The following is a 9,802-nucleotide window of genomic DNA, read 5'->3' on the forward strand; positions in this document are numbered from 1 at the left end:
TACCTGTACAAGATAAATTTGCGTACACACTATTCTCTTTAGACCCTACTTGTGAAATTACACTGAATATATTATTGTTATTATTATTAGCATACGTGTGTCTCATGCACACCTGAATCCAACAAACGTCATGTATGAGTTTCAAATAAATCAATAAAGTTTTAAAAAAAATAAGATAAAGAAAAAGGAATAAGTAGCTCTGTATGATGTATTATGATTTGTGTAAATTGTTGATTTTAGTTTTCAGGTTATTCGGAATTGATTTGGAAGAAGATTCTCAACTAGGAAACTTTAAATTGGAAGAGTTGACCAAGTTTGACTTTTTAGTATTTAACCTTGGATTGGAGTTTTGATGATTCTGTTAGGTCCGGATGGTGATTTTGGACTCAAGTGTATGCCCGGATTTGCATTTAGATGTTTCTAGAAGGTTTCGGCGCTAATTGGCGAAGGTTAAAAATTTGAAGGTTTGGAAAGTTCATAAGTTTGACCGAGAGTTGACTTGATGATATTGAATTCAGTTCGTGGTTCCGGGAATCGGAATAGCTTTGTTAGGTAATTTGGAACTTGTGTACAAAATTTGGATTCATTCCTGGTCCATTCCTTCATTTTTGCATTGTTGGTGTGATCTGGTTTCTGGTGCCTCAATTTGTCTTCATGATCACGAAGTATGTGATATGATCGCGTAGAGGGAGAACTGGAGCTTGGAAGTTTGTTAATTGCGGCCGCGATTAGAGGGCGTGATCGCGTTCCTTAGAGCTGGTCATTGTTCGCGTTCTTGTGGTGTAGGACGCGTTCACATAGAGTTAAGAGAGGGCTGCTGGGAATTTGAGTTTCTTCTATGCGTTCGCACAAGAGCTGACGCGTTCGCGTAGTGTGGGAGCAGTGTGTTTCTTCGCACGGCTCAATCCGCGATCGCGTATTGTATGTTGAGAGGCTGCTAAGTTTGTCTTTCGTGATAGCGAAGGATGTCCCGCAATCGCGTAGAGTATTTTTGCCAAGTGATTATAAAGTACTCTTTCGGGGGTTTTAGCCATTTTTGCATTTTTGGGGCTATGAGGCTCGGATTGAGGTAATTCTTGAAGAAATTTGCACCATGTGAATTAGGTTAAGTGTTCTTTACTCATTTTTTATTTTACATCATGAATCTATCTTCATATTCGGCATTTGATTGAGGGTTCCAAAAGAGAAATTGGAGGTTTTAGCCTAAAATTTCATAATGTGAATTTTTTTGAGTTTTGAACATCGAATCGATGTTGGATTTGAGTGAAACTAGTATGGTTGGACTCGTAATTGAATAGGTTATCAGATTTTATGAGTTTTGTTGAGTTCCGAGCCGCGGGTCTGAGTTTGATTTTTTGGCCGATTTTGGACTTTTGATTAAAGATTTGACCTTTATCGATTAGGTTTGTTTCCTTTGGCATTATTTTATGTATTTGTATTGCTTTTGGATAGTTTTGAGCCATTCGTAGGTCAGTACGCGCGAGATGGCATTTTTGGAGCATCGTTTGGCTTGCTCGGTATTAGATTTGGCTTGTTCGAGGTAAGTAACACTTCTAAACTTGGTGTTGAAGGTATGAAACCCCAAATTACGTGTTATGTGTGTGGTGTTGAGATAACGTACATGCTAGGTGATGGGCGTGTGGGCGTGCACCGTGTGAATTGTGACTCCGTTATTCCTGTGGTACTGTATAGTTACTTGATCTTATATGTAACCATGAAATCTATATGTATAAGAGCTATTGAGTTGTGATTTATGTTAGAAACCATGTATAGACTACATGTTTATTCTGTTGGGACCTGTAGACAATAAATTTGCGTCGAGAAAATAAAATCAAGACCAAAAAAATATTGCAACAATCGTAGTATTTTATTTCAAATATTTGAGTGTTACAATCTCTATGAATCCTCTGATTCTTTTTTTTCAATAGTAAATAAATTCAAGGGCTTTCGAGCTTGATCTTGAATCTATATTTGTTGCCACGAACGATGATCTTAAATTCAACTAGCACGAACATTGATTTGAACCCGCACTCCTTGAACCTTGATTTGTTCTTCGTTCTTGAGCTTGAACTTGATTTCTTGTACTTGAACTTGATTGCTTGAAGCTTGAAACTTGTGGAGGAATTTGCAGCGTTTGATCTACGAGTTCTTTCTTGCTTCTTGTTATAACTTTTGGTATCTTTTCTAAGTTATGAAAACCCCTATTTATAGTTGGGGAAGGGAGGAGTTGTGATAAGAACAAACTCTTTCCGACCAATCAAATTGAAGTGTGACGTGGTTGCATTTGATTGGCCAGAACATGTCAGTTGCACCGTGGCGCGATTTCATTAGCCTTTTAATGTGACTTGGCATGCCTTGTCATTTTGGCACGTGGCATGGTCCTATTGGCTCTTCCGCTTGACTTGGCGCGCCACGTCATTTGACACATGGCACCAAACTGGGTCTCTAGAAAGATGACATCTTGGGCTTAATGAAGTGGGCTCATCACTTTAACCCAATTAAATGGGCTAGCCCAATGGATTAAGACTTATTTATTTAATTTATATATATTGAACATATATAATTAATTCAATTATATTAGCCCATAATATTTATTTGGATTCAAAATATATTTTATTTGAAATTAAATTCAAACTTCTTATGAATTTAAATTCAATAAAATTTTAATTGCCTACAAATATCCCCTACTTCAAAACTTGTTAATGTGTAGACTTTGTCAAAACCGAAAACAGGTAATGAAGTACTAGCGGACTGTCAAATTTGGCTCAGACCGATTTAGAGCACAAAGGATTGTCCAAGCAATTACTTAATCAATATAATGACCATTTGCTTTGAATAAGACAAAAGCACTGAAATTTGATTTCATTGTGACATCGTTATCGCTGCCTGATATACATTCCCTATAGGGAAAAGGAAGCCTTTTCTTATTGTCATAACTAGACGTAATTTTCTAGTAGGTTGGCAATTCCTACAATAATTCAAGTTTCTCTTGGATTCATTGTTGCCGCCGTGATTAAACGAATCCTACACGGAAAACAATTACAGCAGCCTCCTTATACACCTGATCCCACATCGGCACTTCACTTTCAACAATCACCTTTTGACATCTATAAATACAGTATACTCTTTGCTCTATAAGCATCACTTTCGATGTTTGCAAACCACTTTAAATCTAGTTTTGACGATTTGGAAGCATTGACGTGAAGGTAGTTTCTTCTTCTTTTCTTGTACTTTCTATATTTTATTATCCTTTTTTGTAGGTGAAACAAGAAGGATGTATCCTTATTTAACGAGATGATTCGTTCATGAATAAGACAATCTTAGGGTGTGAGGGGATGGGTACTCATTCCTGCCCGAATATTGGAGAGATTAATGGCCCGACTACCAGAGAGGTTACTCTCAAAATGACCCGACTACCGAAGAGATTACTTTCAAAATGACCCAACTATTGGAGAGGCCAACTTAAGGTGCAAAGGGACTCATATGTCCACCTTAAGATTGAAAAGTTATAGTTCCTTTTAAAGACAAACCTACGAAGATGCCAACTTAAGGTGCAAAGGGACTTATATGTCCACCTTAAGATTGAAAAGTTATAGTTTCCTTTCAAGGACAAACCCACGAAGAGGCCAACTTAAGGTACAAAGGGACTTATATGTCCACCTTAAGATTGGAAAGTTATAGTTTCCTTTTAAGGACAAACCCACGAAGAGGCCAACTTAAGGTGCAAAGGGACTTATATGTCCACCTTAAGATTGGAAAGTTATAGTTCCTTTTAAGGACAAACCTACGAAGAGGACAACTTAAGGGGCAAAGGGACTTATATGTCCACCTTAAGATTGGAAAATTATAGTTTTCTTTTAAGGACAAACCCATAAAGAGGCCAACTTAAGGTGCAAAGGGATTTATATGTCCACCTTAAGATTGGAAAGTTATAAAGCTTCAACTCGAAGACTTCATGGACTTGATGACGTCGACTTGAACACTTGGAAAACTTTGAAGATTTGGCGGACTTTGCACATTACAACTTGAAGACTAACAAACTTGAAGATTCGGTGGACTTTGACGTTTCAACCTGAAAATTTAAGGTCTCAAATACTTCCACTTGAAGACCGACGAGTTTGAGGACCTCAACTTGAAGACTTGGAGGTTTAAATATTTTGAATTTAAGATCGACGAATTTGAAGACTGAAACTTGAAGACCGACGGACTTGGAGACTTCAACTTGGAGACTTGGAGGGCTTAAATATTTCAACTTGAAGAGTTGTAAACGTGAAGACCTCAACTTGAAGACCGACAGACTTGAAGATTTCAACTTGGAGACTTCGAGGGCTTAAATATTTTAGCTTCTCTTTTGCTTTACATTGTCCGACTTTTATCTTAGTCGCATAATTTTCAGCTTTATGCACTTGTAACAAAAGATTCATATTTTGTCGTGGGAGAGTCCAAATAATGAACTGTTTGATTTCTCGAAAAATCTAGAATCAAACACCTTCAGAATCGCCCTAGATAATATTTTTGAAACCAACTTTAGATTTCACCACATTAAAAATTTCACATTTGCGCAGTCTCACTAAAAAAATCATATCTTGGCTTAGAAAAGTCAAAATCATGAACCGTTTGATTTTTTGAAAACTTAACTTGAAATCTATAACATATCCAAAATGAAAAATTTAATGCCTTAAGGATGTTTTCAGATAATAGTCCGAAATCAATAATAAATTATGATTCGGTGACGGTTTTAGATTTGTACGACTTCACCAAAACTTTTGTATCTTGCTGTAGGAACGTCGAAATCATGAACCATTTGATCTAGTGGAAACGTAACTTCCAAATCTATAACATATCCAAAATGAAAGATTTAATTCATGAAGGATACATTCAGATAATATTTTGAAGTCAATACTATATTCTGACACACTGACAATTTCAGATTTGCGCAACTTCGCCAAAAGTATTGTATCTTGAAGTAAGAACGTCGAAATCATGAACCGTTTGATCTATTGGAAACGTAACTTCCCAACATATAACATATCCAAAATTTAAAATTTAATGCCTTAAGGATATTTTTAGATAATATTTTGAAGTCAATATTAAATTCTGATACACTGACGATTTCAGATTTGCGCAGCTTCGCGAAAAATTTTGTATCTTGAAGTAGGGACATCGAAATCATGAACCACTTGATTTCTTGGAAATTAAATTTTAAAATCTAAAATAGATCCAACATGTAACATTTAATGCATTAAGGATAGTTTCAGATGATAATTCGAATTTGACTTCGGTTTCTGATATGCCGACAGTTCCAAATTAGCGCGACTTCACCAAAAATTTTGTATCTTGGTGTGGAAGCCTCGAGATTGTAAGACCTTTTCAATTGTCAGAAATTGAAATTCAAGAGCTTAATTCTCTCCAAACATCTTGGGTTTAGGTCTCACTGAATTTGAAACGTCGTGAGGGTACATCAAAAACTTAAAGGTTTGATGAACATAAAGGCATCACGAATCCCCGGACTTCAATGAAAATGTTTGGCAGCCTCCTAAAAGATATTAATCATTTTATTGAAGACACCAATTTACCATAGCAGATGTCCCCTTTAAATCAAATGGGATCCAAAGTTTAACAAAAGAATGGTATCTCAGCTCGATTTTCAAGTGCTGATTGAATGAATTACACTCCATCGTACTTCATTCGGACAACGATTGGGGGATTATGTATCTTTTGAACTTATGCAACTGAACTCAAAATGAAACTCTAAGCTGCTTACGTACCTCGGTAAAGAGGATCAAGTCATACCGTATTTCAAAATGGGTGATTTTTGTTTTATCTTTTTCCTTTTTATTTTTTTTATTTCCTAACTTTTGCCTAGGTCGCCGCTTTCGAGGTTTTTAACCTAGCAAGCTCCCTTTTTTGTGTGGGCCATACATAGTTTAGACTCATTCAGGCTAGGAGTGTAGGAACATGCAGTTTAGGCTCGTGCATTAAGGAGCGTTGCAACTTCAAGGATAATACTTCTTCAAAAACTTGCCATTGATAGGGCTGATTCTCATGTCATCTGCATCAACTATCTTGTAAGCCCCACTTGAATAAGCTTCTTGCATGACATATAACTCATCCCATTTTGAAGTGAACTTCCCTACAAGTTTATGGGAAATAATAATGGGTCTTATTATGGCAAGGACTTGATCTCCTACCTGAAAGGATCTTGGGCGAACTCTTTTATTGAAGGCACGAGACAATCTAGCTTGATATCATTCAAGACTCTGTTGAGCTTCCAACCTTTTCTCATCAAGAGCCTCCAACTCTGTTAATCAAAGTTGAGAATTTTCTTCATCAGTGATGCCTTCTTGAATAGCTAATCGTAATGAAGGTATTTGATGCTCGAGTGGCAAGACGGTTTCAACTCCATAAACGAGTGCATAAAGGGTCGCTTGTGTTGGCGTGCGGTGAGTCGTCCTATATGCCCATGGAGCTTCTTCCATACGATCATTCCAATCTCGTTTGGATTAGGAGATGACGTTCTTTAATAAGTTTCATAGAGTTTTGTTGAATGCCTCAGCTAGACCATTGGCTGCAGCATTGTACATAGAAGAGTTACGTTGCTTGAAGCCAAAGAGATCACAAATCTTGTTCATCAACCTATTATAGAATGACTTTCCATTATCCGTTATTATGTAACGAGGAATGCCAAAGTGATAAATAATGTTTACTCGGATGAAAATTGCAACATTTTCCTTCTTTACTTCCTTAAGAGCAACAACTTCAGCCCATTTTGAGAGGTTGCAACAGGCGGGTGCAACACTTCAAGAGGTTGATCAATAAAATTCGCATGCAATTGACAAGCGTTGCATCTTCGAGCATAGTCCAAGCAATCTTTTACCATCGTCGGTCAATAATATCCCATCCTTTTATGTGGAAGTGGAGCTTTGGTCCTGACTGGTGTGACCCACATACCCTAGAATGCACTTTTTGCAAAGCTTGGAGTGCTTCATCTTCCCCTAAGCATCGCAAGAGTACTCCCTCTAATGATCTTCTGTATAAGGTATCTTTGTAGTAAAGGAAGCGAGGTGCACGACGACGGATTTCAGTCCTTCTCCACAGATTTTCTGGAAGTATCCCATAGCATAAGTAGTCGATAATGGGTTGTCGCCATTCTTCTTTCTCAACTTCAGAAACAACGACAAGATGATTAAGTTCATTTTCTTCACCTTCAGCCTTACTTAGCGGTGGTGCTACCCATTTTTGGCAGACAGAGCTTGCGCTTGATCAGGCAGGATTAACGATAAAGCTAGGGCAGCTAAAGTATCATCCTTCTTATTTTCTTTTCTTGGCACGTGCTGAATAGTCACATCACCGGGCCACCCCATTAATTTTTTAACGTAATCATGATATGGGCATAGTTCATGATTCTTGACCTCGTAACTACCTAAAAGCTAATTGACCACTAACTAGGAGTCACCAAAAACTTGCAATTGCAATTTCTTCATATCAATGGCCATTTCAAGCCTAAGTATTAATGCTTGATACTCAGCAACATTGTTGGAAAAGAGTTTTGTTAAGGTGAAGGAGTAGGGCAAGACTTCACCTTGGGAAGTGACAAATACTACACCAGCACCAGCTCTTCTAGATGCGCAACACCATCAAAGTACATCTTCTATGGAGGTTGAACTTCAACGACCATTGCGTCCTCATCAGTTAGTTCGTCAGTTAACTCCCAATCATCAGGTATAGGGTGATCTGCCAAGAAGTCCGCTAACGCTTGTCCTTTTATAGCTTTTTGAGGGATGTACACGATTTCAAATTGTTGAAACTGGAGGTACCACCTTGCTAGTCGATCATTAAGGATAGGTTTTGACATCACGAACTTGATAGGATTTGCTCTAGAAACCAAACGAATGACATGAGCTTGAAAGTAGTGCTTCAACCTTCGGATTGAGAAGACTAGCGCCAAACATAACTTTTCAATTGGCAAGTAATTCAGCTCATTTGGTGTCATCATCCTACTTAAGTAGTAGAGGAAGTTTTCTTTCCCTTTACTATTTTCTTGGGCCATCAGCGCTCCAATAGACCTTTCTTGTGCTGAAATGTATAGTATCAATGACTTCCCAAGTATAGGGGCTGCCAAAATCGAAGGCTTCATCAAGTAGGATTTAATGCTCTCAAAGGCATTGCTACATGCTTGGTCCCATTTGAAAGGGACACCTTTCTTCATAAGGCGACTGAATGGTTGGCACCTCCCAGCTAGGTTTGAGATGAATCTTCTAAGGTATGCTAGCTTTCGTTATAGACTTTTCAATTCATGAATATTGCGGGGCTCAGGCATTTTCAAGATTGCATCTACTTTAGCTTGATCTATTTCAGTCCCTCGATGTCGGACAATGAAACCTAGGAACTTTCCGAAGGTAACTCTAAAGGCGCATTTTAATGGATTCATCCTAAGTTGGTATCTCCGGAGCAACTCAAACAACATTCTCAAGTCTTTCAAGTGGTCACTTTTCTTTCTTGATTTTACCACCAAGTCATTAACATAGCATTCGACATTCTTATGGAGAAGGTCATCAAAGATATTCTGCATAGCTCTTTGGTAAGTAGCACCAACATTCTTCAAGGCCAAAGGCATTACCTTGTAGCAATAAATACCCCTGGGAGTACGGAATGAAGTAAACTCTTCATATTTTGGCGCCATGCGAATTTGATTATAGCTTGATGAACTGTCCATAAATGACATTGCCTCGTACCCAGTAGTAGCATCGATCATCAGTTCTAGAATAGGAAGTGGGAATTCATCTTTTGGACACGCATTGTTAAGATCCCTAAAGTCAACGCACACTCGAATCTGGCCATTTTTATTCCTTACATGGACAATACTTGAAACCCATGTTGGGTATTTAACTTCATGAATAAATCCAGCTTCGATGAGTTTGTTAACTTCGGTTTCAATCAAGGGAACCAAATTCGGCCTAAAGCGCCTTTGATCTTGTTAACAGGGCGGGCACCATTTTTTACTACAAGGTGATGGATTGCTACTTTCGGGTCCAAGCCAGGCATCTCTTTGTAACTCCAAGCAAAGACATCCTTGAAATCTTTGAGTAACTCAATATAAGTTCTCTCTTTATCAACTTCTAGTAAAGCACTTAGGTAGGTGGGTCTTGGTTCTTCATCGGTGCCAAGGTTAACTACTTTTAGGCATCAACTATCGTCTTCACTCCTTCTTCAAGTTCAGGTGGAGCATCTTTTGCATCTTCATCTTCTTGAGGGTCCCCATTGTTGAAGGATATGTGATAAAACGGTGAAACATCCTCCAATTCTACATTATCCTCCATTGAAGATGAAACACCATTCTCGCCTTATACAGTAACACGATACGAAGAACCCACACTTTCTTCATCTTTGTCACATTCCTTAGTGTAGACCACAATATATGGCTTTACCTTTAGTACTTCTTTACATGAAACCACAAGTTTTGTTTGTTGCCTCATTCTATAAGGAACCAAACTTTGGAAATCCTTAGAGATCTTCTGGATTTTGGGCGAAGCGGGTGTTCTTATGCTTTGAAAATTTCTCTGGAACTTGTTCCCCTTCTTTAATGGACCCAATCTTTCAAACACAGAGGTCCTCATAGGTGATTTTCCAAGTTGATCAAAGACAGAAGGCTTGTTAGAAGCGACAGATTCGTCTTCTACAGTGATATAATTGCTATTCGCCTTCTTTTTAAGATTCGCACTGGTGACAGTTGCTTGTATCCCAAACCTTCACGTGTTGCCTCGTTGCAGCTTCTGATGTGATCTTTCCTAACTTTGACGGC

The sequence above is a fragment of the Nicotiana sylvestris genome, chromosome 12, assembly GCF_000393655.2.
Source record: "Nicotiana sylvestris chromosome 12, ASM39365v2, whole genome shotgun sequence".
Taxonomy (NCBI): domain Eukaryota; kingdom Viridiplantae; phylum Streptophyta; class Magnoliopsida; order Solanales; family Solanaceae; genus Nicotiana; species Nicotiana sylvestris.